Source organism: Ovis canadensis, chromosome 1 (genome assembly GCF_042477335.2).
Source record: "Ovis canadensis isolate MfBH-ARS-UI-01 breed Bighorn chromosome 1, ARS-UI_OviCan_v2, whole genome shotgun sequence".
Lineage (NCBI taxonomy): Eukaryota > Metazoa > Chordata > Mammalia > Artiodactyla > Bovidae > Ovis > Ovis canadensis.
In genome coordinates, this window is record NC_091245.1 from 113,907,365 (window position 1) to 113,934,051 (window position 26,687).

Sequence of the window (26,687 nt, forward strand, 5' to 3'; positions counted from 1 at the left end):
ACAGAAACGGAGCGCCAGCGCCAGCTGGGGGCCAGACCCGGTCCGAGATGGGTGGGCCCACCGTACCGCCCCAGAGACCAAAGTCACCACCCATCGGGAGGGAGTGTCCAGTGTCGGGGGTGACACTGCTGGGGCCTCAGGGTGGGATGGGGCGGGGGTGGCTGGCAGCGCAGGTGGCTGTGATTTCATGAGGGCCAAGGAGAGCTCCCATGTGACCGGGCACAGTCAGCCCTCCAGGGCACACGCCCGCAGAGGGCAAACCTCGGGGAGGTCTGAGGGTCCGGACACCGCCACCGCCTCGGCAGCACCGCCTGCCAGGGCCCGTACACGGAGCAAACCCCAGCGCCCAGCCACACACGGCGGGCCCAAGAAGGGGTGGCATCGATGCAGCATGGCGCCATCACTCAGGCATCAGAAACACGTCAAGAATTGCCAGTTGTCACAAGCAATGATGCAGCTGGAGACTCTTACACTCGGCGGAGAATGTCAGACCGCGTTGGACCGAGGCATGTGGAGCATGGAAAATAATACAAAACGAAGCTATTTGCCAGGAGAAACCGACTCACGCAGAAACCCACCTTAGGGTAACGCAAGCGGAAAGGCAGCGCTGGAGGGATGACTGGGGAGCTGCAACGCACAGATACGCAGGACCCTGTCTAAAGGGAGAAGCGCCAAGGTTATCCAGTTCAACACAGGGAATCAGCGTCAGTGCCCTGGAGTAACCTCAAGTGGAAAAGAATCTGAAACCATATATGACACTCGAGATCTGCACAAGCAAAACAGGATCACACTGCGGTCCACCGGAAACCAGCACAATATTGGGAATCCACTGTACTTCCGCAACAACCGTGACTACGACGTCGGAGTAAGCTTTCAAAAGAAAACTAACTCAGCAGGCAATGAAGTCAGCGGAAAACAGGTGAGCTATGCCAACCCCACCCTGGGTACATATCCACGAAAGGCGCAGCTCTTCATTCGGAAAGACACATGCAACCCCCACAGTCACAGCAGCACCGTTTGCCATAGCCGAGACGTGGAGAAAACCCTAGTGCCCATCCCCAAAGGCTCAGCCACCAAGATGCAGTATCAGAGAAAGGGAGAGAATGGGATGTCACCGAGCCGTCCACAAGAGGCAGATAGTGTCACTGGCAGCAACGGCGGCTGGAGCTGCAGAATATTACCCTTGGTGAGGGAAGTCAAACAGACAAGGTCACGGATGGGTGGACTCTAAAGTGTTGTACAAATGAATCCCTGGGCCAACCAGCCACAGACTCTCAGACACAGGAAAGCCGCTTGGGGCTTCCCAAGGGCGCAGTCAGGGACCGAGGGATGATTGAGGAGCCGGGCTCAACGGATCAACCGTACCAGTACTGCGTAGGAAGGGGAGGAGGAACAAGGACACGCGGGATACCGCAGGGAATGAGATCCCATATGCTGTCATCACCCGCAATGGAAACGAGCTGAACACATGAGCCCCCCCCCACCCACCCACAGACAGGACTGAACCCCAACGCTGTACAGCGGAAACGCACACCAGGTTGTAGATCAACTACGCTTCCAGGACAAGTGCTACTCCGTCGAAGTCAGTCAGTCGAGGATCAGTCCAGCAATAGGAAAAAGAAGAGCTTCCATTATGATCCAGGAAAGCCAACCCTGGGCACGCGTCGGGAAAAGACGACAAATACCCCTAATGGGGAGAGATGCAGGCATCCCCCAGGGTCACCGCAGCCCTCTGTGCCGGAGCCGAGACCCGCGGGAAACGCCCAAGTGCCCGTCGGCACGTGGCCGGCACAAGAAGGTGAGGGATATCTGTACCGTGGAATATGACGCAGCCCTCAAGAAGGAGCCGCCATCGCCATGGGCCGCAAGGTCAGACGGACCCACAGAAGGGTCCGCTCAGTGAAGTGAGTCGCTTGGATCGGGAGAAAGCTCTGTGGACTCTTAACGACGAATACAGACGAATCTATGCGCAAAGGGGAAAGCGACCTGGAGACCCCGAAAACGTACATAGGGCTACCCAAGGGGAAAGGCAGGGAGGGACGAAGTTGAAGTCGGATCAAGAGATAGGAAAGACTGTGCTTACAGTAGAAGAGCAACAGAGCTTTCCTCTGTAGCAGGAGAAGTGTATCTGTATCTCGCCTTCACCTACACTGGAAGACCACCTGGCAAAGAACAGGGGACTGAATCACTTTGCCGGGCACCTGAGACTCACCCAGGAATGTGAATCCGTTCTACTTGTGTTCGAAGAAGCAGAAAAAGGAGCAGGCCGTGGCTTGAAGCGGGGGGTGGGGGGAGGCAGGCCAGTGGGACAGATGCAAAGGCAGGTTCCTTGGCAAGAGTGGGATTTGGAACGGCTCAGGGAGGAACGGGGCGTGGGGGGCGGGGTGTGTGGAGATGGGGGAGGCGGGGAGCTGGGGGTGGGATGGGTGCATGTGGGGGAGTAGGGGGACGGTGAGGCTGCAGGCTGAGGTGGGGGTGCTCTTGGGGCAGGGCTGATGCTGAGGTGAGGCGCGCAAGAGGGTTTCAGGGGGAAGGGGTGGTGTTTGAGGCGGTGAGGGCGTTGCTGTTGGAAACCTATTTCTGCCGAGGCCAGGCCCGAGGGCGAGGGCCAGCAGCTGGTGGACTTCTTTGGAACTCGTCCTGCAAGACGTGGTCCAGGGACCCTGCAGGCAAAAGGGAGGTATGCTTGCCAGATGTGGCAGCTCCCTTGCTCCTGGCTGTGCAAACGTAGTGTGATTGATTTCTCTCGGAGTGTGGGGAGAGTGAGGCAGGGAGCTTGGAGACGGACGTTGTGAAAGATGAAGTGTGGTGCGGGCGGCTGCCAGCGGTGGGGTATTCCTGCCAGTGCAGTCCCCGAGCCCTCGGCTGGGTCCGGGTGAGGACGCGAGCAAACACAAGAAAGGTGCCTGGACGCACGGGCGGCTGAGCCCGCAGGGTTTGGGGCCACGAAGGCTTGGCAGCAGGGCCTTTTGTGGGTGAGGTGGGGAGGGGTCCTGGGCGTCTGTGTGGGAGAGGCAGCGGGCGGCAGGTAGCCAGCCAGCGTTTGCAGGAGCGCTGCCTCGAGCGCGTTTCAGCGGGCAGACCTAGTTGGGCTCTGGGGCCGCACCGTGGGACCAAAAGGGGACGCTGGGGCTGCATGGGCCGGGAATCGAACCCGGGCCTCCCGCGTGGCAGGCGAGAATTCTACCACTGAACCACCCATGCACCGGTGGCCAGCGCCGCCCGTCGCTGCCCCTCAGGCGCTGGCCGCCACCCGCCCGCCGCTGCTCACTGCTCGCCCGTGGGCATCTCTCTGCCCCGTTGCAGCGGGAGACGACGGGCGGGCGACCTGTAAGACAGGATCCGGGCACGTGCAGGACCCCGGGGCGCGCCGCTCTCGGAGGGAGCCCGGGGCGACGGGACGCGGGCCCACGCGGCCCGTCCCGCGCCTTCTGCGCCGACCACGGCCGCCGCGACCCTGTCGGTGTCGCGTGAGGGCGCCGGGAGCCGACGCCGTCTGCCCGGCGCCGGGATCCCTGTGAGGTGCAGGCGCTGCGTGGTCGCTGCGGCCGCGCGCAGACGTGCCTCTCAGCGACCGCCGGGTCCCGGCCCAAAGTCCCTCTGGCGGGCTGGCTTTCCGGCCGTGCCGGGGTGGGGCGTGCGAGAGCGGGCGGGGGAAGGGACGCCGGGCTCGGTCTGTGCGGGAAGCGCGAGCGCGGGAGGGCGACGCCTCCGAGCGCCTCCGCCACCGCCCCCTACCCGCCCTCCCCCCGCCATCCCATCCTTAGACCCGCGCTCAGGCCCAGGGACCCAAAGGCGTGTGAGCCTGGCTCCTGCGCTCTGGCCGACCGCGCTCCCGGGGTCCGGCTCTGACGGGGTGGTGGTGGTGAGCAGGGGCCCTTTGGCAGCGCGGCTCCTGGCTCGGGGACTGCGGGCTGAGAGGCAGGGAGCGCGCCAGGGCGGGCTTGGCTCCGGCCGGGGCAGCGGCTTCCCACGGGAACGGGCGCCGTGGCGCCGAGGTCGGGGGCGCGGGCCGGGCGCCGGGGGGTGGGCTGGACGGGCACGCAGGGCTTCCGCTCCCTCCCCAGCGGAGCACCCTTCCCGGGACGGACTCGTGCAAGGAAGGCCGGTGTGCGCTGGCCAGCAGGAAGGCTGGATGGCACGCGTCCAGGGCGGGCGGCAGGCAGGTTGCGGCCCGGCCAAGAACGCACGGCGGAGAAGGGTCGAGGGCACGCGGCAGCCCCTTGGCGGGCAAGGCGGGGGCTCGGCCGCCTCGCTGTGGCTGGGGAGCGCAGGCGGGCCGGCGGGGCGGGCGCGGAGGACGGGGTGCCGGCCTGGCGGGAGAGCTGGCGGGGGCAGCCGTGGAAGCAAGGCTGCGAGGGCGAGTAGGCCGTTCCCCGGGCAGAAGTCGGAGCGCCGGCGAAGGGAGGAGGGCTTGCCACCCGCCGCGGGGCTGCGTGCTTCGGCGCGGCCGGGGGCGGGGCGCGGCGGGGCTGTGGGAGTGGAAGTGGGAGGGTGGGCGAGTGTGGGCCAGGGGGAGGCAGGGAGGCAGGAAAAGCAGCAGCTGCAGCTGCAGCCAGCTGGCGAGGAAAGATGCGCTGAGAAGGACTGAAGGTGCCTTCTGTGGGGGTGCAGGTGGCGGCGGGAGGGCGTGTGTGGAGAAAGGCAGTGGCGCGCGGAGGACGGGTGCGTTTGTCCGGCGGGCCAAAAGGCTGGCTTGTCAGGAGTGGGATTCGAACCCACGCCTCCAGGGGAGACTGCGACCTGAACGCAGCGCCTTAGACCGCTCGGCCATCCTGACGGCGGGCCTGGCTGGGCGCGTGGCCGCTCGCCTGGCTGGGACCCGACGCGGCGCGAGCACCGGCGCCCTTGGCGGGCCGCGGGCGGCGCCACGCCAGGCAGGCAGGCAGGCAGGCAGGCGGGCGGGCGTCCGGAGTGGGGGTCGACGGAGCCGGCGCGCGGCGGCCGGCCGAGGCGCCTGGCTCCGCCGCCGCTCGCGCCGCGGACCCAGAGGGCCCTGGGCGGGCCGGCCCCTCCCCACCCGCGCCTGTCCTGGCCCGACGCCGGCCGGCGCGCGCCCACCGTGTCGTCGCAGCCCCGCTTGCCTTCTCGCGCCCCCTTCTCCCGGCGGAACGCCCGCGTTGGAGGCAAGAGGCGGCGCGCTGGGGAGGGTCCAGTGCCCCGGGGGTCCGGGTCCCTGTCGGGGTGGCGGGCTGCCGCTGTGACCGAGGCGGTTGGTCTGGTGCGCGGTTGGGTCGGGACCCGTGGTGGCCGGCGGCCCGTGCTGGGCAAGGGGAGGCGTGGGCAGGCAGCCCGAGAGCCCGAGGGCGGCCGGGCGGCAGGACGGTCGCCGCCGTCCTCGTTAGTATAGTGGTGAGTATCCCCGCCTGTCACGCGGGAGACCGGGGTTCGATTCCCCGACGGGGAGGCAACACACCCTTTTTGGTGGCCGCGGTCGCTCTCTGTCCTGCCGCCAGGCCCCGGAGGGCCCTTCGCCTCCTCCCGACGTCTTTGGGCGAGGCGCCAGGGCGCCGCCGACGGCGGTGCCCGGCCTAGCTCCCGGCGACCCCCTCTGCCCGTGCAGCGCTCCAGCCTGAGCCCTTTGTCGTCGGCGGGCGCACGGTCGCCACGGCGGAGCGAGGGCCTCCTTGGCGACCCCACGGCCTTGCCCGACCATAGCCGGATCTGGCGGCCGGCCGGCCGCCCGCCCACGCGCCGACCCCCAGTGGCTGCCTGAGTGGGCTCGTAGGCTCGCGACGGCCCCGCCGCGTGCAGGCAGGTGGGTCCCGTGTCCCCTTGTCGTCGTGGGAAGTGGCCTCGCTCAGCGCCCGGTGGAGTAGCGCTTTGGCCAGCTGGGTGCTGGAAGCTGCGTGCCCCGCGTTGCCCGCCGGGGGTGAGGGCGGGGAGGCGTTGGCGGGCCGCGGCGGGGAGCGAAGGGCCGGAGGGCCGCAAGGCCGCGGGGGCGCCGCCCTGGGGCGGTGGGGCCGGTGGATTCCCGGCGACCGCGTGGCGCTGGCGCGCTTGGGGCGCCGCGTGGCTGCTGGGAGCGCCGGCGGCGGCGGCGCAAGCCTCCGGCTGACGGGGCGTCGGGGCAGGGATGCGGAGGCGGCGGCGAGAGTATGCTGGGGCGAGCCCGGGGCCGGCGTCTGGCGGCCGCCCGGGCTGTGGAGCGTTGGTGGTATAGTGGTGAGCATAGCTGCCTTCCAAGCAGTTGACCCGGGTTCGATTCCCGGCCAACGCAGCGGGCCGACCTTTTGCTGAGTTCCAGCGCTCTCCCGGCAGGGGCGTTCGGGGGACAGAGAGGTGGGAGCCAGGGAGCCAGCCCGCTGGCCGGCGGCTTTTGGCGTGTGTGCGAGAAGCCGGCGGCGCGCGCGGTGTTTTGAGGGTGCTGAAAGCAAGACGGCACGGCAGGGCAGGCGGCTGCACTTGCAAAGGCCGGGTGTGGGCAGCAAGGTGGCACGGGTGGGTGGCATGGAGGCGCGGGGCTCACCAGGAGCAGGCGAGGGCTGAACCCCGACGCTCCCTGGTGGTCTAGTGGTTAGGATTCGGCGCTCTCACCGCCGCGGCCCGGGTTCGATTCCCGGTCAGGGAAGCCTTTCTTCTTCCTCTCCGCCTGCCACCTGCCCACGTCCTCGCTGGACACCCTGCCACCCTTTTCTTAGCCTACGCTTGCTCAGCGCTGCGCCAGAGGCCCCCGGGACCCTGCCCGTCCAGCCCCAGCACGATTCAGGCCACCTCCGCTGTCCCGCGGGGCAAAGGTTTTGGCCGCAGTGGCAACCTCGCGCCGCTTCCACCACGACGCGCCTGAGGCCTCCCATCCACCAGCGCCCCCCCCCAACCCCACCCCCCGCCTCCCTCCCTCCTGAGGGGCTGCGGCTGCTGCCCCTGGTGGTGGCGGTGATGCTCCTGGGCTTGTGCTGGTTCTCCTGCTGTGGGTGGTGGTGAGGAGGTGGGCTTGGATAGGGCCGGCGGCGGTAGGGGTGGGGGTAGGGCTGGGGGTAGGGGCGTGGGCTGTGGCGGTCGCCAGCTGGGGGCCAGCAGCGGCAGGGGCGGTGGCCACAGCCGAAGGTGAGCGAGGGGGATCTGCCTCTGGGAGTGGGGGCCGTGGCCACGGACCGCCTGCCTTGTCGTGTCTCTCATGCCAGCCACCTCTCTGGGCGGCTTGGCCAGTGCGTGCCAGGTCCCGGGCTGGCTGTGACTCCCGTGTGCCGCTGGCGACTCCAAGAGGGTTCTGGTCTTGAGTGGGCTCTGGGAGGCGGACCACGGCGCCCGGGAGGCATGGGTAGCAGTTCAGTCGCCCGGGGGCAGCGATGCCTGCCAGGGAGGACAACCCGACCATCGTGCTGTTTCCCTTGCCTGACCACAGCTCTCAATCCTACTGGACTGAGGCAAGATTTACCCAGGCCTCCCTCCCCCACTCGTAACCAAAGGTGGGCACTCGGGTGCACACACACACACACACACACACACAGAGCGCCCTCCAAACTGTCTATCCAGGATCCACTCCATCCCTCTCCCCACCCTGTCACCGTCTTCCCCTAGGAACTCTGCGCGAGGGTGATCCTCCAGCACAGTCTCCTCTTGGCCCCGTCTCGGCTGGTCTATCCCCAAAGGGTTTCACGTCTGTTCAAGGACTGTGTCCTTCGGAGGGGAAGTGGACGGCAGACGAAAGGCACCAACGTGCGGTGAGGGCGGCACACTCGGGTGCGATGGCACAAAGGCGAGTGCCCTGTGGGAAAGGAGCCCCCGTGGCCCGACGTGTGCTTGCCGTCGCCAAAGGAGGTTTCCTCGAGGCCCCTGCCGGGGCTGTGGGCGTCAGAGTGCATGGGGGAGAGTATCGGAGGAAGGTGCTTGGGGCCATGGCTGGTGGGCGCCCCACGTGGATCAGGGACCCGGGCAGGGCGATCGCGAGCAGAGGGCGCGGCGGCGAGCAGGGAGCTGGGAGGCAGGCCCCGGGGTGCTTGGTCGGGGCGTCTGCATGGACGGCCGGCGGGAAGGGGCGGCGTGGGGCTCTCGGGGACCTGGCCGAAAGATCGGCAGGCCACTCGAGCAGGGCCTCTACAGAAGCATGGGCGCGGCGGCGAAGCCGTGCCAGGCACATGTGAGAGGCTGGGACGGATCTGCGGTAGGTAGGGGTGGGCGTGGGGGTTGGGCTGGGGCTGCGGAGCCAGAGGGAGGCCCGCACTGGTGAACGCCAGGGCAGGGCAGGCCAGGGCAGGACGTGTGAGGGATAGCCCGAGCTCCAGGGGGATGTTGGGTGGGGAGGTGGGGCCGAGCCTGGAGTCTGGCGGGAAAGGCAGAGGGCAGGCCGTGACAGTGACGGGGCTGTGGCGTGAGGAAGATGGCGGGTGAGCACTCCATTTGGGTCGGGTGGCGGGTGAGCGGGGGCGAGCCACACTGGTGCTCGGTGCCACAGGCTGCTCAGGCTCGGCGGCGGGCTGTGGCTCTGGGCGGAGGCTAGGACGCAGGCAAGCGAAGGACAGAAACGGAGCGCCAGCGCCAGCTGGGGGCCAGACCCGGTCCGAGATGGGTGGGCCCACCGTACCGCCCCAGAGACCAAAGTCACCACCCATCGGGAGGGAGTGTCCAGTGTCGGGGGTGACACTGCTGGGGCCTCAGGGTGGGATGGGGCGGGGGTGGCTGGCAGCGCAGGTGGCTGTGATTTCATGAGGGCCAAGGAGAGCTCCCATGTGACCGGGCACAGTCAGCCCTCCAGGGCACACGCCCGCAGAGGGCAAACCTCGGGGAGGTCTGAGGGTCCGGACACCGCCACCGCCTCGGCAGCACCGCCTGCCAGGGCCCGTACACGGAGCAAACCCCAGCGCCCAGCCACACACGGCGGGCCCAAGAAGGGGTGGCATCGATGCAGCATGGCGCCATCACTCAGGCATCAGAAACACGTCAAGAATTGCCAGTTGTCACAAGCAATGATGCAGCTGGAGACTCTTACACTCGGCGGAGAATGTCAGACCGCGTTGGACCGAGGCATGTGGAGCATGGAAAATAATACAAAACGAAGCTATTTGCCAGGAGAAACCGACTCACGCAGAAACCCACCTTAGGGTAACGCAAGCGGAAAGGCAGCGCTGGAGGGATGACTGGGGAGCTGCAACGCACAGATACGCAGGACCCTGTCTAAAGGGAGAAGCGCCAAGGTTATCCAGTTCAACACAGGGAATCAGCGTCAGTGCCCTGGAGTAACCTCAAGTGGAAAAGAATCTGAAACCATATATGACACTCGAGATCTGCACAAGCAAAACAGGATCACACTGCGGTCCACCGGAAACCAGCACAATATTGGGAATCCACTGTACTTCCGCAACAACCGTGACTACGACGTCGGAGTAAGCTTTCAAAAGAAAACTAACTCAGCAGGCAATGAAGTCAGCGGAAAACAGGTGAGCTATGCCAACCCCACCCTGGGTACATATCCACGAAAGGCGCAGCTCTTCATTCGGAAAGACACATGCAACCCCCACAGTCACAGCAGCACCGTTTGCCATAGCCGAGACGTGGAGAAAACCCTAGTGCCCATCCCCAAAGGCTCAGCCACCAAGATGCAGTATCAGAGAAAGGGAGAGAATGGGATGTCACCGAGCCGTCCACAAGAGGCAGATAGTGTCACTGGCAGCAACGGCGGCTGGAGCTGCAGAATATTACCCTTGGTGAGGGAAGTCAAACAGACAAGGTCACGGATGGGTGGACTCTAAAGTGTTGTACAAATGAATCCCTGGGCCAACCAGCCACAGACTCTCAGACACAGGAAAGCCGCTTGGGGCTTCCCAAGGGCGCAGTCAGGGACCGAGGGATGATTGAGGAGCCGGGCTCAACGGATCAACCGTACCAGTACTGCGTAGGAAGGGGAGGAGGAACAAGGACACGCGGGATACCGCAGGGAATGAGATCCCATATGCTGTCATCACCCGCAATGGAAACGAGCTGAACACATGAGCCCCCCCCCCCACCCACCCACAGACAGGACTGAACCCCAACGCTGTACAGCGGAAACGCACACCAGGTTGTAGATCAACTACGCTTCCAGGACAAGTGCTACTCCGTCGAAGTCAGTCAGTCGAGGATCAGTCCAGCAATAGGAAAAAGAAGAGCTTCCATTATGATCCAGGAAAGCCAACCCTGGGCACGCGTCGGGAAAAGACGACAAATACCCCTAATGGGGAGAGATGCAGGCATCCCCCAGGGTCACCGCAGCCCTCTGTGCCGGAGCCGAGACCCGCGGGAAACGCCCAAGTGCCCGTCGGCACGTGGCCGGCACAAGAAGGTGAGGGATATCTGTACCGTGGAATATGACGCAGCCCTCAAGAAGGAGCCGCCATCGCCATGGGCCGCAAGGTCAGACGGACCCACAGAAGGGTCCGCTCAGTGAAGTGAGTCGCTTGGATCGGGAGAAAGCTCTGTGGACTCTTAACGACGAATACAGACGAATCTATGCGCAAAGGGGAAAGCGACCTGGAGACCCCGAAAACGTACATAGGGCTACCCAAGGGGAAAGGCAGGGAAGGACGAAGTTGAAGTCGGATCAAGAGATAGGAAAGACTGTGCTTACAGTAGAAGAGCAACAGAGCTTTCCTCTGTAGCAGGAGAAGTGTATCTGTATCTCGCCTTCACCTACACTGGAAGACCACCTGGCAAAGAACAGGGGACTGAATCACTTTGCCGGGCACCTGAGACTCACCCAGGAATGTGAATCCGTTCTACTTGTGTTCGAAGAAGCAGAAAAAGGAGCAGGCCGTGGCTTGAAGCGGGGGGTGGGGGGAGGCAGGCCAGTGGGACAGATGCAAAGGCAGGTTCCTTGGCAAGAGTGGGATTTGGAACGGCTCAGGGAGGAACGGGGCGTGGGGGGCGGGGTGTGTGGAGATGGGGGAGGCGGGGAGCTGGGGGTGGGATGGGTGCATGTGGGGGAGTAGGGGGACGGTGAGGCTGCAGGCTGAGGTGGGGGTGCTCTTGGGGCAGGGCTGATGCTGAGGTGAGGCGCGCAAGAGGGTTTCAGGGGGAAGGGGTGGTGTTTGAGGCGGTGAGGGCGTTGCTGTTGGAAACCTATTTCTGCCGAGGCCAGGCCCGAGGGCGAGGGCCGGCAGCTGGTGGACTTCTTTGGAACTCGTCCTGCAAGACGTGGTCCAGGGACCCTGCAGGCAAAAGGGAGGTATGCTTGCCAGATGTGGCAGCTCCCTTGCTCCTGGCTGTGCAAACGTAGTGTGATTGATTTCTCTCGGAGTGTGGGGAGAGTGAGGCAGGGAGCTTGGAGACGGACGTTGTGAAAGATGAAGTGTGGTGCGGGCGGCTGCCAGCGGTGGGGTATTCCTGCCAGTGCAGTCCCCGAGCCCTCGGCTGGGTCCGGGTGAGGACGCGAGCAAACACAAGAAAGGTGCCTGGACGCACGGGCGGCTGAGCCCGCAGGGTTTGGGGCCACGAAGGCTTGGCAGCAGGGCCTTTTGTGGGTGAGGTGGGGAGGGGTCCTGGGCGTCTGTGTGGGAGAGGCAGCGGGTGGCAGGTAGCCAGCCAGCGTTTGCAGGAGCGCTGCCTCGAGCGCGTTTCAGCGGGCAGACCTAGTTGGGCTCTGGGGCCGCACCGTGGGACCAAAAGGGGACGCTGGGGCTGCATGGGCCGGGAATCGAACCCGGGCCTCCCGCGTGGCAGGCGAGAATTCTACCACTGAACCACCCATGCACCGGTGGCCAGCGCCGCCCGTCGCTGCCCCTCAGGCGCTGGCCGCCACCCGCCCGCCGCTGCTCACTGCTCGCCCGTGGGCATCTCTCTGCCCCGTTGCAGCGGGAGACGACGGGCGGGCGACCTGTAAGACAGGATCCGGGCACGTGCAGGACCCCGGGGCGCGCCGCTCTCGGAGGGAGCCCGGGGCGACGGGACGCGGGCCCACGCGGCCCGTCCCGCGCCTTCTGCGCCGACCACGGCCGCCGCGACCCTGTCGGTGTCGCGTGAGGGCGCCGGGAGCCGACGCCGTCTGCCCGGCGCCGGGATCCCTGTGAGGTGCAGGCGCTGCGTGGTCGCTGCGGCCGCGCGCAGACGTGCCTCTCAGCGACCGCCGGGTCCCGGCCCAAAGTCCCTCTGGCGGGCTGGCTTTCCGGCCGTGCCGGGGTGGGGCGTGCGAGAGCGGGCGGGGGAAGGGACGCCGGGCTCGGTCTGTGCGGGAAGCGCGAGCGCGGGAGGGCGACGCCTCCGAGCGCCTCCGCCACCGCCCCCTACCCGCCCTCCCCCCGCCATCCCATCCTTAGACCCGCGCTCAGGCCCAGGGACCCAAAGGCGTGTGAGCCTGGCTCCTGCGCTCTGGCCGACCGCGCTCCCGGGGTCCGGCTCTGACGGGGTGGTGGTGGTGAGCAGGGGCCCTTTGGCAGCGCGGCTCCTGGCTCGGGGACTGCGGGCTGAGAGGCAGGGAGCGCGCCAGGGCGGGCTTGGCTCCGGCCGGGGCAGCGGCTTCCCACGGGAACGGGCGCCGTGGCGCCGAGGTCGGGGGCGCGGGCCGGGCGCCGGGGGGTGGGCTGGACGGGCACGCAGGGCTTCCGCTCCCTCCCCAGCGGAGCACCCTTCCCGGGACGGACTCGTGCAAGGAAGGCCGGTGTGCGCTGGCCAGCAGGAAGGCTGGATGGCACGCGTCCAGGGCGGGCGGCAGGCAGGTTGCGGCCCGGCCAAGAACGCACGGCGGAGAAGGGTCGAGGGCACGCGGCAGCCCCTTGGCGGGCAAGGCGGGGGCTCGGCCGCCTCGCTGTGGCTGGGGAGCGCAGGCGGGCCGGCGGGGCGGGCGCGGAGGACGGGGTGCCGGCCTGGCGGGAGAGCTGGCGGGGGCAGCCGTGGAAGCAAGGCTGCGAGGGCGAGTAGGCCGTTCCCCGGGCAGAAGTCGGAGCGCCGGCGAAGGGAGGAGGGCTTGCCACCCGCCGCGGGGCTGCGTGCTTCGGCGCGGCCGGGGGCGGGGCGCGGCGGGGCTGTGGGAGTGGAAGTGGGAGGGTGGGCGAGTGTGGGCCAGGGGGAGGCAGGGAGGCAGGAAAAGCAGCAGCTGCAGCTGCAGCCAGCTGGCGAGGAAAGATGCGCTGAGAAGGACTGAAGGTGCCTTCTGTGGGGGTGCAGGTGGCGGCGGGAGGGCGTGTGTGGAGAAAGGCAGTGGCGCGCGGAGGACGGGTGCGTTTGTCCGGCGGGCCAAAAGGCTGGCTTGTCAGGAGTGGGATTCGAACCCACGCCTCCAGGGGAGACTGCGACCTGAACGCAGCGCCTTAGACCGCTCGGCCATCCTGACGGCGGGCCTGGCTGGGCGCGTGGCCGCTCGCCTGGCTGGGACCCGACGCGGCGCGAGCACCGGCGCCCTTGGCGGGCCGCGGGCGGCGCCACGCCAGGCAGGCAGGCAGGCAGGCAGGCGGGCGGGCGTCCGGAGTGGGGGTCGACGGAGCCGGCGCGCGGCGGCCGGCCGAGGCGCCTGGCTCCGCCGCCGCTCGCGCCGCGGACCCAGAGGGCCCTGGGCGGGCCGGCCCCTCCCCACCCGCGCCTGTCCTGGCCCGACGCCGGCCGGCGCGCGCCCACCGTGTCGTCGCAGCCCCGCTTGCCTTCTCGCGCCCCCTTCTCCCGGCGGAACGCCCGCGTTGGAGGCAAGAGGCGGCGCGCTGGGGAGGGTCCAGTGCCCCGGGGGTCCGGGTCCCTGTCGGGGTGGCGGGCTGCCGCTGTGACCGAGGCGGTTGGTCTGGTGCGCGGTTGGGTCGGGACCCGTGGTGGCCGGCGGCCCGTGCTGGGCAAGGGGAGGCGTGGGCAGGCAGCCCGAGAGCCCGAGGGCGGCCGGGCGGCAGGACGGTCGCCGCCGTCCTCGTTAGTATAGTGGTGAGTATCCCCGCCTGTCACGCGGGAGACCGGGGTTCGATTCCCCGACGGGGAGGCAACACACCCTTTTTGGTGGCCGCGGTCGCTCTCTGTCCTGCCGCCAGGCCCCGGAGGGCCCTTCGCCTCCTCCCGACGTCTTTGGGCGAGGCGCCAGGGCGCCGCCGACGGCGGTGCCCGGCCTAGCTCCCGGCGACCCCCTCTGCCCGTGCAGCGCTCCAGCCTGAGCCCTTTGTCGTCGGCGGGCGCACGGTCGCCACGGCGGAGCGAGGGCCTCCTTGGCGACCCCACGGCCTTGCCCGACCATAGCCGGATCTGGCGGCCGGCCGGCCGCCCGCCCACGCGCCGACCCCCAGTGGCTGCCTGAGTGGGCTCGTAGGCTCGCGACGGCCCCGCCGCGTGCAGGCAGGTGGGTCCCGTGTCCCCTTGTCGTCGTGGGAAGTGGCCTCGCTCAGCGCCCGGTGGAGTAGCGCTTTGGCCAGCTGGGTGCTGGAAGCTGCGTGCCCCGCGTTGCCCGCCGGGGGTGAGGGCGGGGAGGCGTTGGCGGGCCGCGGCGGGGAGCGAAGGGCCGGAGGGCCGCAAGGCCGCGGGGGCGCCGCCCTGGGGCGGTGGGGCCGGTGGATTCCCGGCGACCGCGTGGCGCTGGCGCGCTTGGGGCGCCGCGTGGCTGCTGGGAGCGCCGGCGGCGGCGGCGCAAGCCTCCGGCTGACGGGGCGTCGGGGCAGGGATGCGGAGGCGGCGGCGAGAGTATGCTGGGGCGAGCCCGGGGCCGGCGTCTGGCGGCCGCCCGGGCTGTGGAGCGTTGGTGGTATAGTGGTGAGCATAGCTGCCTTCCAAGCAGTTGACCCGGGTTCGATTCCCGGCCAACGCAGCGGGCCGACCTTTTGCTGAGTTCCAGCGCTCTCCCGGCAGGGGCGTTCGGGGGACAGAGAGGTGGGAGCCAGGGAGCCAGCCCGCTGGCCGGCGGCTTTTGGCGTGTGTGCGAGAAGCCGGCGGCGCGCGCGGTGTTTTGAGGGTGCTGAAAGCAAGACGGCACGGCAGGGCAGGCGGCTGCACTTGCAAAGGCCGGGTGTGGGCAGCAAGGTGGCACGGGTGGGTGGCATGGAGGCGCGGGGCTCACCAGGAGCAGGCGAGGGCTGAACCCCGACGCTCCCTGGTGGTCTAGTGGTTAGGATTCGGCGCTCTCACCGCCGCGGCCCGGGTTCGATTCCCGGTCAGGGAAGCCTTTCTTCTTCCTCTCCGCCTGCCACCTGCCCACGTCCTCGCTGGACACCCTGCCACCCTTTTCTTAGCCTACGCTTGCTCAGCGCTGCGCCAGAGGCCCCCGGGACCCTGCCCGTCCAGCCCCAGCACGATTCAGGCCACCTCCGCTGTCCCGCGGGGCAAAGGTTTTGGCCGCAGTGGCAACCTCGCGCCGCTTCCACCACGACGCGCCTGAGGCCTCCCATCCACCAGCGCCCCCCCCCAACCCCACCCCCCGCCTCCCTCCCTCCTGAGGGGCTGCGGCTGCTGCCCCTGGTGGTGGCGGTGATGCTCCTGGGCTTGTGCTGGTTCTCCTGCTGTGGGTGGTGGTGAGGAGGTGGGCTTGGATAGGGCCGGCGGCGGTAGGGGTGGGGGTAGGGCTGGGGGTAGGGGCGTGGGCTGTGGCGGTCGCCAGCTGGGGGCCAGCAGCGGCAGGGGCGGTGGCCACAGCCGAAGGTGAGCGAGGGGGATCTGCCTCTGGGAGTGGGGGCCGTGGCCACGGACCGCCTGCCTTGTCGTGTCTCTCATGCCAGCCACCTCTCTGGGCGGCTTGGCCAGTGCGTGCCAGGTCCCGGGCTGGCTGTGACTCCCGTGTGCCGCTGGCGACTCCAAGAGGGTTCTGGTCTTGAGTGGGCTCTGGGAGGCGGACCACGGCGCCCGGGAGGCATGGGTAGCAGTTCAGTCGCCCGGGGGCAGCGATGCCTGCCAGGGAGGACAACCCGACCATCGTGCTGTTTCCCTTGCCTGACCACAGCTCTCAATCCTACTGGACTGAGGCAAGATTTACCCAGGCCTCCCTCCCCCACTCGTAACCAAAGGTGGGCACTCGGGTGCACACACACACACACACACACACACAGAGCGCCCTCCAAACTGTCTATCCAGGATCCACTCCATCCCTCTCCCCACCCTGTCACCGTCTTCCCCTAGGAACTCTGCGCGAGGGTGATCCTCCAGCACAGTCTCCTCTTGGCCCCGTCTCGGCTGGTCTATCCCCAAAGGGTTTCACGTCTGTTCAAGGACTGTGTCCTTCGGAGGGGAAGTGGACGGCAGACGAAAGGCACCAACGTGCGGTGAGGGCGGCACACTCGGGTGCGATGGCACAAAGGCGAGTGCCCTGTGGGAAAGGAGCCCCCGTGGCCCGACGTGTGCTTGCCGTCGCCAAAGGAGGTTTCCTCGAGGCCCCTGCCGGGGCTGTGGGCGTCAGAGTGCATGGGGGAGAGTATCGGAGGAAGGTGCTTGGGGCCATGGCTGGTGGGCGCCCCACGTGGATCAGGGACCCGGGCAGGGCGATCGCGAGCAGAGGGCGCGGCGGCGAGCAGGGAGCTGGGAGGCAGGCCCCGGGGTGCTTGGTCGGGGCGTCTGCATGGACGGCCGGCGGGAAGGGGCGGCGTGGGGCTCTCGGGGACCTGGCCGAAAGATCGGCAGGCCACTCGAGCAGGGCCTCTACAGAAGCATGGGCGCGGCGGCGAAGCCGTGCCAGGCACATGTGAGAGGCTGGGACGGATCTGCGGTAGGTAGGGGTGGGCGTGGGGGTTGGGCTGGGGCTGCGGAGCCAGAGGGAGGCCCGCACTGGTGAACGCCAGGGCAGGGCAGGCCAGGGCAGGACGTGTGAGGGATAGCCCGAGCTCCAGGGGGATGTTGGGTGGGGAGGTGGGGCCGAGCCTGGAGTCTGGCGGGAAAGGCAGAGGGCAGGCCGTGACAGTGACGGGGCTGTGGCGTGAGGAAGATGGCGGGTGAGCACTCCATTTGGGTCGGGTGGCGGGTGAGCGGGGGCGAGCCACACTGGTGCTCGGTGCCACAGGCTGCTCAGGCTCGGCGGCGGGCTGTGGCTCTGGGCGGAGGCTAGGACGCAGGCAAGCGAAGGACAGAAACGGAGCGCCAGCGCCAGCTGGGGGCCAGACCCAGTCCGAGATGGGTGGGCCCACCGTACCGCCCCAGAGACCAAAGTCACCACCCATCGGGAGGGAGTGTCCAGTGTCGGGGGTGACACTGCTGGGGCCTCAGGGTGGGATGGGGCGGGGGTGGCTGGCAGCGCAGGTGGCTGTGATTTCATGAGGGCCAAGGAGAGCTCCCATGTGACCGGGCACAGTCAGCCCTCCAGGGCACACGCCCGCAGAGGGCAAACCTCGGGGAGGTCTGAGGGTCCGGACACCGCCACCGCCTCGGCAGCACCGCCTGCCAGGGCCCGTACACGGAGCAAACCCCAGCGCCCAGCCACACACGGCGGGCCCAAGAAGGGGTGGCATCGATGCAGCATGGCGCCATCACTCAGGCATCAGAAACACGTCAAGAATTGCCAGTTGTCACAAGCAATGATGCAGCTGGAGACTCTTACACTCGGCGGAGAATGTCAGACCGCGTTGGACCGAGGCATGTGGAGCATGGAAAATAATACAAAACGAAGCTATTTGCCAGGAGAAACCGACTCACGCAGAAACCCACCTTAGGGTAACGCAAGCGGAAAGGCAGCGCTGGAGGGATGACTGGGGAGCTGCAACGCACAGATACGCAGGACCCTGTCTAAAGGGAGAAGCACCAAGGTTATCCAGTTCAACACAGGGAATCAGCGTCAGTGCCCTGGAGTAACCTCAAGTGGAAAAGAATCTGAAACCATATATGACACTCGAGATCTGCACAAGCAAAACAGGATCACACTGCGGTCCACCGGAAACCAGCACAATATTGGGAATCCACTGTACTTCCGCAACAACCGTGACTACGACGTCGGAGTAAGCTTTCAAAAGAAAACTAACTCAGCAGGCAATGAAGTCAGCGGAAAACAGGTGAGCTATGCCAACCCCACCCTGGGTACATATCCACGAAAGGCGCAGCTCTTCATTCGGAAAGACACATGCAACCCCCACAGTCACAGCAGCACCGTTTGCCATAGCCGAGACGTGGAGAAAACCCTAGTGCCCATCCCCAAAGGCTCAGCCACCAAGATGCAGTATCAGAGAAAGGGAGAGAATGGGATGTCACCGAGCCGTCCACAAGAGGCAGATAGTGTCACTGGCAGCAACGGCGGCTGGAGCTGCAGAATATTACCCTTGGTGAGGGAAGTCAAACAGACAAGGTCACGGATGGGTGGACTCTAAAGTGTTGTACAAATGAATCCCTGGGCCAACCAGCCACAGACTCTCAGACACAGGAAAGCCGCTTGGGGCTTCCCAAGGGCGCAGTCAGGGACCGAGGGATGATTGAGGAGCCGGGCTCAACGGATCAACCGTACCAGTACTGCGTAGGAAGGGGAGGAGGAACAAGGACACGCGGGATACCGCAGGGAATGAGATCCCATATGCTGTCATCACCCGCAATGGAAACGAGCTGAACACATGAGCCCCCCCCCACCCACCCACAGACAGGACTGAACCCCAACGCTGTACAGCGGAAACGCACACCAGGTTGTAGATCAACTACGCTTCCAGGACAAGTGCTACTCCGTCGAAGTCAGTCAGTCGAGGATCAGTCCAGCAATAGGAAAAAGAAGAGCTTCCATTATGATCCAGGAAAGCCAACCCTGGGCACGCGTCGGGAAAAGACGACAAATACCCCTAATGGGGAGAGATGCAGGCATCCCCCAGGGTCACCGCAGCCCTCTGTGCCGGAGCCGAGACCCGCGGGAAACGCCCAAGTGCCCGTCGGCACGTGGCCGGCACAAGAAGGTGAGGGATATCTGTACCGTGGAATATGACGCAGCCCTCAAGAAGGAGCCGCCATCGCCATGGGCCGCAAGGTCAGACGGACCCACAGAAGGGTCCGCTCAGTGAAGTGAGTCGCTTGGATCGGGAGAAAGCTCTGTGGACTCTTAACGACGAATACAGACGAATCTATGCGCAAAGGGGAAAGCGACCTGGAGACCCCGAAAACGTACATAGGGCTACCCAAGGGGAAAGGCAGGGAAGGACGAAGTTGAAGTCGGATCAAGAGATAGGAAAGACTGTGCTTACAGTAGAAGAGCAACAGAGCTTTCCTCTGTAGCAGGAGAAGTGTATCTGTATCTCGCCTTCACCTACACTGGAAGACCACCTGGCAAAGAACAGGGGACTGAATCACTTTGCCGGGCACCTGAGACTCACCCAGGAATGTGAATCCGTTCTACTTGTGTTCGAAGAAGCAGAAAAAGGAGCAGGCCGTGGCTTGAAGCGGGGGGTGGGGGGAGGCAGGCCAGTGGGACAGATGCAAAGGCAGGTTCCTTGGCAAGAGTGGGATTTGGAACGGCTCAGGGAGGAACGGGGCGTGGGGGGCGGGGTGTGTGGAGATGGGGGAGGCGGGGAGCTGGGGGTGGGATGGGTGCATGTGGGGGAGTAGGGGGACGGTGAGGCTGCAGGCTGAGGTGGGGGTGCTCTTGGGGCAGGGCTGATGCTGAGGTGAGGCGCGCAAGAGGGTTTCAGGGGGAAGGGGTGGTGTTTGAGGCGGTGAGGGCGTTGCTGTTGGAAACCTATTTCTGCCGAGGCCAGGCCCGAGGGCGAGGGCCGGCAGCTGGTGGACTTCTTTGGAACTCGTCCTGCAAGACGTGGTCCAGGGACCCTGCAGGCAAAAGGGAGGTATGCTTGCCAGATGTGGCAGCTCCCTTGCTCCTGGCTGTGCAAACGTAGTGTGATTGATTTCTCTCGGAGTGTGGGGAGAGTGAGGCAGGGAGCTTGGAGACGGACGTTGTGAAAGATGAAGTGTGGTGCGGGCGGCTGCCAGCGGTGGGGTATTCCTGCCAGTGCAGTCCCCGAGCCCTCGGCTGGGTCCGGGTGAGGACGCGAGCAAACACAAGAAAGGTGCCTGGACGCACGGGCGGCTGAGCCCGCAGGGTTTGGGGCCACGAAGGCTTGGCAGCAGGGCCTTTTGTGGGTGAGGTGGGGAGGGGTCCTGGGCGTCTGTGTGGGAGAGGCAGCGGGCGGCAGGTAGCCAGCCAGCGTTTGCAGGAGCGCTGCCTCGAGCGCGTTTCAGCGGGCAGACCTAGTTGGGCTCTGGGGCCGCACCGTGGGACCAAAAGGGGACGCTGGGGCTGCATGGGCCGGGAATCGAACCCGGGCCTCCCGCGTGGCAGGCGAGAATTCTACCACTGAACCACCCATGCACCGGTGGCCAGCGCCGCCCGTCGCTGCCCCTCAGGCGCTGGCCGCCACCCGCCCGCCGCTGCTCACTGCTCGCCCGTGGGCATCTCTCTGCCCCGTTGCAGCGGGAGACGACGGGCGGGCGACCTGTAAGACAGGATCCGGGCACGTGCAGGACCCCGGGGCGCGCCGCTCTCGGAGGGAGCCCGGGGCGACGGGACGCGGGCCCACGCGGCCCGTCCCGCGCCTTCTGCGCCGACCACGGCCGCCGCGACCCTGTCGGTGTCGCGTGAGGGCGCCGGGAGCCGACGCCGTCTGCCCGGCGCCGGGATCCCTGTGAGGTGCAGGCGCTGCGTGGTCGCTGCGGCCGCGCGCAGACGTGCCTCTCAGCGACCGCCGGGTCCCGGCCCAAAGTCCCTCTGGCGGGCTGGCTTTCCGGCCGTGCCGGGGTGGGGCGTGCGAGAGCGGGCGGGGGAAGGGACGCCGGGCTCGGTCTGTGCGGGAAGCGCGAGCGCGGGAGGGCGACGCCTCCGAGCGCCTCCGCCACCGCCCCCTACCCGCCCTCCCCCCGCCATCCCATCCTTAGACCCGCGCTCAGGCCCAGGGACCCAAAGGCGTGTGAGCCTGGCTCCTGCGCTCTGGCCGACCGCGCTCCCGGGGTCCGGCTCTGACGGGGTGGTGGTGGTGAGCAGGGGCCCTTTGGCAGCGCGGCTCCTGGCTCGGGGACTGCGGGCTGAGAGGCAGGGAGCGCGCCAGGGCGGGCTTGGCTCCGGCCGGGGCAGCGGCTTCCCACGGGAACGGGCGCCGTGGCGCCGAGGTCGGGGGCGCGGGCCGGGCGCCGGGGGGTGGGCTGGACGGGCACGCAGGGCTTCCGCTCCCTCCCCAGCGGAGCACCCTTCCCGGGACGGACTCGTGCAAGGAAGGCCGGTGTGCGCTGGCCAGCAGGAAGGCTGGATGGCACGCGTCCAGGGCGGGCGGCAGGCAGGTTGCGGCCCGGCCAAGAACGCACGGCGGAGAAGGGTCGAGGGCACGCGGCAGCCCCTTGGCGGGCAAGGCGGGGGCTCGGCCGCCTCGCTGTGGCTGGGGAGCGCAGGCGGGCCGGCGGGGCGGGCGCGGAGGACGGGGTGCCGGCCTGGCGGGAGAGCTGGCGGGGGCAGCCGTGGAAGCAAGGCTGCGAGGGCGAGTAGGCCGTTCCCCGGGCAGAAGTCGGAGCGCCGGCGAAGGGAGGAGGGCTTGCCACCCGCCGCGGGGCTGCGTGCTTCGGCGCGGCCGGGGGCGGGGCGCGGCGGGGCTGTGGGAGTGGAAGTGGGAGGGTGGGCGAGTGTGGGCCAGGGGGAGGCAGGGAGGCAGGAAAAGCAGCAGCTGCAGCTGCAGCCAGCTGGCGAGGAAAGATGCGCTGAGAAGGACTGAAGGTGCCTTCTGTGGGGGTGCAGGTGGCGGCGGGAGGGCGTGTGTGGAGAAAGGCAGTGGCGCGCGGAGGACGGGTGCGTTTGTCCGGCGGGCCAAAAGGCTGGCTTGTCAGGAGTGGGATTCGAACCCACGCCTCCAGGGGAGACTGCGACCTGAACGCAGCGCCTTAGACCGCTCGGCCATCCTGACGGCGGGCCTGGCTGGGCGCGTGGCCGCTCGCCTGGCTGGGACCCGACGCGGCGCGAGCACCGGCGCCCTTGGCGGGCCGCGGGCGGCGCCACGCCAGGCAGGCAGGCAGGCAGGCAGGCGGGCGGGCGTCCGGAGTGGGGGTCGACGGAGCCGGCGCGCGGCGGCCGGCCGAGGCGCCTGGCTCCGCCGCCGCTCGCGCCGCGGACCCAGAGGGCCCTGGGCGGGCCGGCCCCTCCCCACCCGCGCCTGTCCTGGCCCGACGCCGGCCGGCGCGCGCCCACCGTGTCGTCGCAGCCCCGCTTGCCTTCTCGCGCCCCCTTCTCCCGGCGGAACGCCCGCGTTGGAGGCAAGAGGCGGCGCGCTGGGGAGGGTCCAGTGCCCCGGGGGTCCGGGTCCCTGTCGGGGTGGCGGGCTGCCGCTGTGACCGAGGCGGTTGGTCTGGTGCGCGGTTGGGTCGGGACCCGTGGTGGCCGGCGGCCCGTGCTGGGCAAGGGGAGGCGTGGGCAGGCAGCCCGAGAGCCCGAGGGCGGCCGGGCGGCAGGACGGTCGCCGCCGTCCTCGTTAGTATAGTGGTGAGTATCCCCGCCTGTCACGCGGGAGACCGGGGTTCGATTCCCCGACGGGGAGGCAACACACCCTTTTTGGTGGCCGCGGTCGCTCTCTGTCCTGCCGCCAGGCCCCGGAGGGCCCTTCGCCTCCTCCCGACGTCTTTGGGCGAGGCGCCAGGGCGCCGCCGACGGCGGTGCCCGGCCTAGCTCCCGGCGACCCCCTCTGCCCGTGCAGCGCTCCAGCCTGAGCCCTTTGTCGTCGGCGGGCGCACGGTCGCCACGGCGGAGCGAGGGCCTCCTTGGCGACCCCACGGCCTTGCCCGACCATAGCCGGATCTGGCGGCCGGCCGGCCGCCCGCCCACGCGCCGACCCCCAGTGGCTGCCTGAGTGGGCTCGTAGGCTCGCGACGGCCCCGCCGCGTGCAGGCAGGTGGGTCCCGTGTCCCCTTGTCGTCGTGGGAAGTGGCCTCGCTCAGCGCCCGGTGGAGTAGCGCTTTGGCCAGCTGGGTGCTGGAAGCTGCGTGCCCCGCGTTGCCCGCCGGGGGTGAGGGCGGGGAGGCGTTGGCGGGCCGCGGCGGGGAGCGAAGGGCCGGAGGGCCGCAAGGCCGCGGGGGCGCCGCCCTGGGGCGGTGCGGCCGGTGGATTCCCGGCGACCGCGTGGCGCTGGCGCGCTTGGGGCGCCGCGTGGCTGCTGGGAGCGCCGGCGGCGGCGGCGCAAGCCTCCGGCTGACGGGGCGTCGGGGCAGGGATGCGGAGGCGGCGGCGAGAGTATGCTGGGGCGAGCCCGGGGCCGGCGTCTGGCGGCCGCCCGGGCTGTGGAGCGTTGGTGGTATAGTGGTGAGCATAGCTGCCTTCCAAGCAGTTGACCCGGGTTCGATTCCCGGCCAACGCAGCGGGCCGACCTTTTGCTGAGTTCCAGCGCTCTCCCGGCAAGGGCGTTCGGGGGGCAGAGAGGTGGGAGCAGGGAGCCAGCCCGCTGGCCGGCGGCTTTTGGCGTGTGTGCGAGAAGCCGGCGGCGCGCGCGGTGTTTTGAGGGTGCTGAAAGCAAGACGGCACGGCAGGGCAGGCGGCTGGACTTGCAAAGGCCGGGTGTGGGCAGCAAGGTGGCACGGGCGGGTGGCATGGAGGCGCGGGGCTCACCAGGAGCAGGCGAGGGCTGAACCCCGACGCTCCCTGGTGGTCTAGTGGTTAGGATTCGGCGCTCTCACCGCCGCGGCCCAGGTTCGATTCCCGGTCAGGGAAGCCTTTCTTCTTCCTCTCCGCCTGCCACCTGCCCACGTCCTCGCTGGACACCCTGCCACCCTTTTCTTAGCCTACGCTTGCTCAGCGCTGCGCCAGAGGCCCCCGGGACCCTGCCCGTCCAGCCCCAGCACGATTCAGGCCACCTCCGCCGTCCCGCGGGGCAAAGGTTTTGGCCGCAGTGGCAACCTCGCGCCGCTTCCACCACGACGCGCCTGAGGCCTCCCATCCACCAGCCCCCCCCCCAACCCCACCCCCCGCCTCCCTCCCTCCTGAGGGGCTGCGGCTGCTGCCCCTGGTGGTGGCGGTGATGCTCCTGGGCTTGTGCTGGTTCTCCTGCTGTGGGTGGTGGTGAGGAGGTGGGCTTGGATAGGGCCGGCGGCGGTAGGGGTGGGGGTAGGGCTGGGGGTAGGGGCGTGGGCTGTGGCGGTCGCCAGCTGGGGGCCAGCAGCGGCAGGGGCGGTGGCCACAGCCGAAGGTGAGCGAGGGGGATCTGCCTCTGGGAGTGGGGGCCGTGGCCACGGACCGCCTGCCTTGTCGTGTCTCTCATGCCAGCCACCTCTCTGGGCGGCTTGGCCAGTGCGTGCCAGGTCCCGGGCTGGCTGTGACTCCCGTGTGCCGCTGGCGACTCCAAGAGGGTTCTGGTCTTGAGTGGGCTCTGGGAGGCGGACCACGGCGCCCGGGAGGCATGGGTAGCAGTTCAGTCGCCCGGGGGCAGCGATGCCTGCCAGGGAGGACAACCCGACCATCGTGCTGTTTCCCTTGCCTGACCACAGCTCTCAATCCTACTGGACTGAGGCAAGATTTACCCAGGCCTCCCTCCCCCACTCGTAACCAAAGGTGGGCACTCGGGTGCACACACACACACACACACACACACACACAGAGCGCCCTCCAAACTGTCTATCCAGGATCCACTCCATCCCTCTCCCCACCCTGTCACCGTCTTCCCCTAGGAACTCTGCGCGAGGGTGATCCTCCAGCACAGTCTCCTCTTGGCCCCGTCTCGGCTGGTCTATCCCCAAAGGGTTTCACGTCTGTTCAAGGACTGTGTCCTTCGGAGGGGAAGTGGACGGCAGACGAAAGGCACCAACGTGCGGCGAGGGCGGCACACTCGGGTGCGATGGCACAAAGGCGAGTGCCCTGTGGGAAAGGAGCCCCCGTGGCCCGACGTGTGCTTGCCGTCGCCAAAGGAGGTTTCCTCGAGGCCCCTGCCGGGGCTGTGGGCGTCAGAGTGCATGGGGGAGAGTATCGGAGGAAGGTGCTTGGGGCCATGGCTGGTGGGCGCCCCACGTGGATCAGGGACCCGGGCAGGGCGATCGCGAGCAGAGGGCGCGGCGGCGAGCAGGGAGCTGGGAGGCAGGCCCCGGGGTGCTTGGTCGGGGCGTCTGCATGGACGGCCGGCGGGAAGGGGCGGCGTGGGGCTCTCGGGGACCTGGCCGAAAGATCGGCAGGCCACTCGAGCAGGGCCTCTACAGAAGCATGGGCGCGGCGGCGAAGCCGTGCCAGGCACATGTGAGAGGCTGGGACGGATCTGCGGTAGGTAGGGGTGGGCGTGGGGGTTGGGCTGGGGCTGCGGAGCCAGAGGGAGGCCCGCACTGGTGAACGCCAGGGCAGGGCAGGCCAGGGCAGGACGTGTGAGGGATAGCCCGAGCTCCAGGGGGATGTTGGGTGGGGAGGTGGGGCCGAGCCTGGAGTCTGGCGGGAAAGGCAGAGGGCAGGCCGTGACAGTGACGGGGCTGTGGCGTGAGGAAGATGGCGGGTGAGCACTCCATTTGGGTCGGGTGGCGGGTGAGCGGGGGCGAGCCACACTGGTGCTCGGTGCCACAGGCTGCTCAGGCTCGGCGGCGGGCTGTGGCTCTGGGCGGAGGCTAGGACGCAGGCAAGCGAAGGACAGAAACGGAGCGCCAGCGCCAGCTGGGGGCCAGACCCGGTCCGAGATGGGTGGGCCCACCGTACCGCCCCAGAGACCAAAGTCACCACCCATCGGGAGGGAGTGTCCAGTGTCGGGGGTGACACTGCTGGGGCCTCAGGGTGGGATGGGGCGGGGGTGGCTGGCAGCGCAGGTGGCTGTGATTTCATGAGGGCCAAGGAGAGCTCCCATGTGACCGGGCACAGTCAGCCCTCCAGGGCACACGCCCGCAGAGGGCAAACCTCGGGGAGGTCTGAGGGTCCGGACACCGCCACCGCCTCGGCAGCACCGCCTGCCAGGGCCCGTACACGGAGCAAACCCCAGCGCCCAGCCACACACGGCGGGCCCAAGAAGGGGTGGCATCGATGCAGCATGGCGCCATCACTCAGGCATCAGAAACACGTCAAGAATTGCCAGTTGTCACAAGCAATGATGCAGCTGGAGACTCTTACACTCGGCGGAGAATGTCAGACCGCGTTGGACCGAGGCATGTGGAGCATGGAAAATAATACAAAACGAAGCTATTTGCCAGGAGAAACCGACTCACGCAGAAACCCACCTTAGGGTAACGCAAGCGGAAAGGCAGCGCTGGAGGGATGACTGGGGAGCTGCAACGCACAGATACGCAGGACCCTGTCTAAAGGGAGAAGCGCCAAGGTTATCCAGTTCAACACAGGGAATCAGCGTCAGTGCCCTGGAGTAACCTCAAGTGGAAAAGAATCTGAAACCATATATGACACTCGAGATCTGCACAAGCAAAACAGGATCACACTGCGGTCCACCGGAAACCAGCACAATATTGGGAATCCACTGTACTTCCGCAACAACCGTGACTACGACGTCGGAGTAAGCTTTCAAAAGAAAACTAACTCAGCAGGCAATGAAGTCAGCGGAAAACAGGTGAGCTATGCCAACCCCACCCTGGGTACATATCCACGAAAGGCGCAGCTCTTCATTCGGAAAGACACATGCAACCCCCACAGTCACAGCAGCACCGTTTGCCATAGCCGAGACGTGGAGAAAACCCTAGTGCCCATCCCCAAAGGCTCAGCCACCAAGATGCAGTATCAGAGAAAGGGAGAGAATGGGATGTCACCGAGCCGTCCACAAGAGGCAGATAGTGTCACTGGCAGCAACGGCGGCTGGAGCTGCAGAATATTACCCTTGGTGAGGGAAGTCAAACAGACAAGGTCACGGATGGGTGGACTCTAAAGTGTTGTACAAATGAATCCCTGGGCCAACCAGCCACAGACTCTCAGACACAGGAAAGCCGCTTGGGGCTTCCCAAGG

The 26,687-nt window shown here is 67.5% G+C and overlaps 15 non-coding genes across 15 annotated transcripts; 9 read left to right on the forward strand and 6 right to left on the reverse strand.

Annotated features, from left to right (window-relative positions):
• Positions 1 to 3,133: 3,133 nt before the first annotated feature.
• On the reverse strand, positions 3,134 to 3,204 carry TRNAG-GCC (transfer RNA glycine (anticodon GCC)). The gene has a single exon. It is a non-coding gene; the product is annotated as a tRNA-Gly (tRNA).
• A 1,493-nt stretch (positions 3,205 to 4,697) lies between these two features.
• On the reverse strand, positions 4,698 to 4,780 carry TRNAL-CAG (transfer RNA leucine (anticodon CAG)). Its single transcript has one exon. It is a non-coding gene; the product is annotated as a tRNA-Leu (tRNA).
• Positions 4,781 to 5,335: 555 nt separating this feature from the next.
• Positions 5,336 to 5,407, forward strand: TRNAD-GUC (transfer RNA aspartic acid (anticodon GUC)). Its single transcript has one exon. It is a non-coding gene; the product is annotated as a tRNA-Asp (tRNA).
• Positions 5,408 to 6,148: 741 nt separating this feature from the next.
• Positions 6,149 to 6,220, forward strand: TRNAG-UCC (transfer RNA glycine (anticodon UCC)). The gene has a single exon. It is a non-coding gene; the product is annotated as a tRNA-Gly (tRNA).
• Positions 6,221 to 6,499: 279 nt separating this feature from the next.
• Positions 6,500 to 6,571, forward strand: TRNAE-CUC (transfer RNA glutamic acid (anticodon CUC)). The gene has a single exon. It is a non-coding gene; the product is annotated as a tRNA-Glu (tRNA).
• A 5,022-nt stretch (positions 6,572 to 11,593) lies between these two features.
• On the reverse strand, positions 11,594 to 11,664 carry TRNAG-GCC (transfer RNA glycine (anticodon GCC)). The gene has a single exon. It is a non-coding gene; the product is annotated as a tRNA-Gly (tRNA).
• Positions 11,665 to 13,157: 1,493 nt separating this feature from the next.
• Positions 13,158 to 13,240, reverse strand: TRNAL-CAG (transfer RNA leucine (anticodon CAG)). The gene has a single exon. It is a non-coding gene; the product is annotated as a tRNA-Leu (tRNA).
• A 555-nt stretch (positions 13,241 to 13,795) lies between these two features.
• Positions 13,796 to 13,867, forward strand: TRNAD-GUC (transfer RNA aspartic acid (anticodon GUC)). Its single transcript has one exon. It is a non-coding gene; the product is annotated as a tRNA-Asp (tRNA).
• A 741-nt stretch (positions 13,868 to 14,608) lies between these two features.
• Positions 14,609 to 14,680, forward strand: TRNAG-UCC (transfer RNA glycine (anticodon UCC)). Its single transcript has one exon. It is a non-coding gene; the product is annotated as a tRNA-Gly (tRNA).
• A 279-nt stretch (positions 14,681 to 14,959) lies between these two features.
• On the forward strand, positions 14,960 to 15,031 carry TRNAE-CUC (transfer RNA glutamic acid (anticodon CUC)). Its single transcript has one exon. It is a non-coding gene; the product is annotated as a tRNA-Glu (tRNA).
• A 5,020-nt stretch (positions 15,032 to 20,051) lies between these two features.
• On the reverse strand, positions 20,052 to 20,122 carry TRNAG-GCC (transfer RNA glycine (anticodon GCC)). The gene has a single exon. It is a non-coding gene; the product is annotated as a tRNA-Gly (tRNA).
• Positions 20,123 to 21,615: 1,493 nt separating this feature from the next.
• TRNAL-CAG (transfer RNA leucine (anticodon CAG)) lies at positions 21,616 to 21,698 on the reverse strand. The gene has a single exon. It is a non-coding gene; the product is annotated as a tRNA-Leu (tRNA).
• Positions 21,699 to 22,253: 555 nt separating this feature from the next.
• TRNAD-GUC (transfer RNA aspartic acid (anticodon GUC)) lies at positions 22,254 to 22,325 on the forward strand. Its single transcript has one exon. It is a non-coding gene; the product is annotated as a tRNA-Asp (tRNA).
• A 741-nt stretch (positions 22,326 to 23,066) lies between these two features.
• TRNAG-UCC (transfer RNA glycine (anticodon UCC)) lies at positions 23,067 to 23,138 on the forward strand. Its single transcript has one exon. It is a non-coding gene; the product is annotated as a tRNA-Gly (tRNA).
• Positions 23,139 to 23,416: 278 nt separating this feature from the next.
• TRNAE-CUC (transfer RNA glutamic acid (anticodon CUC)) lies at positions 23,417 to 23,488 on the forward strand. The gene has a single exon. It is a non-coding gene; the product is annotated as a tRNA-Glu (tRNA).
• The last annotated feature ends 3,199 nt before the right edge of the window (positions 23,489 to 26,687 follow it).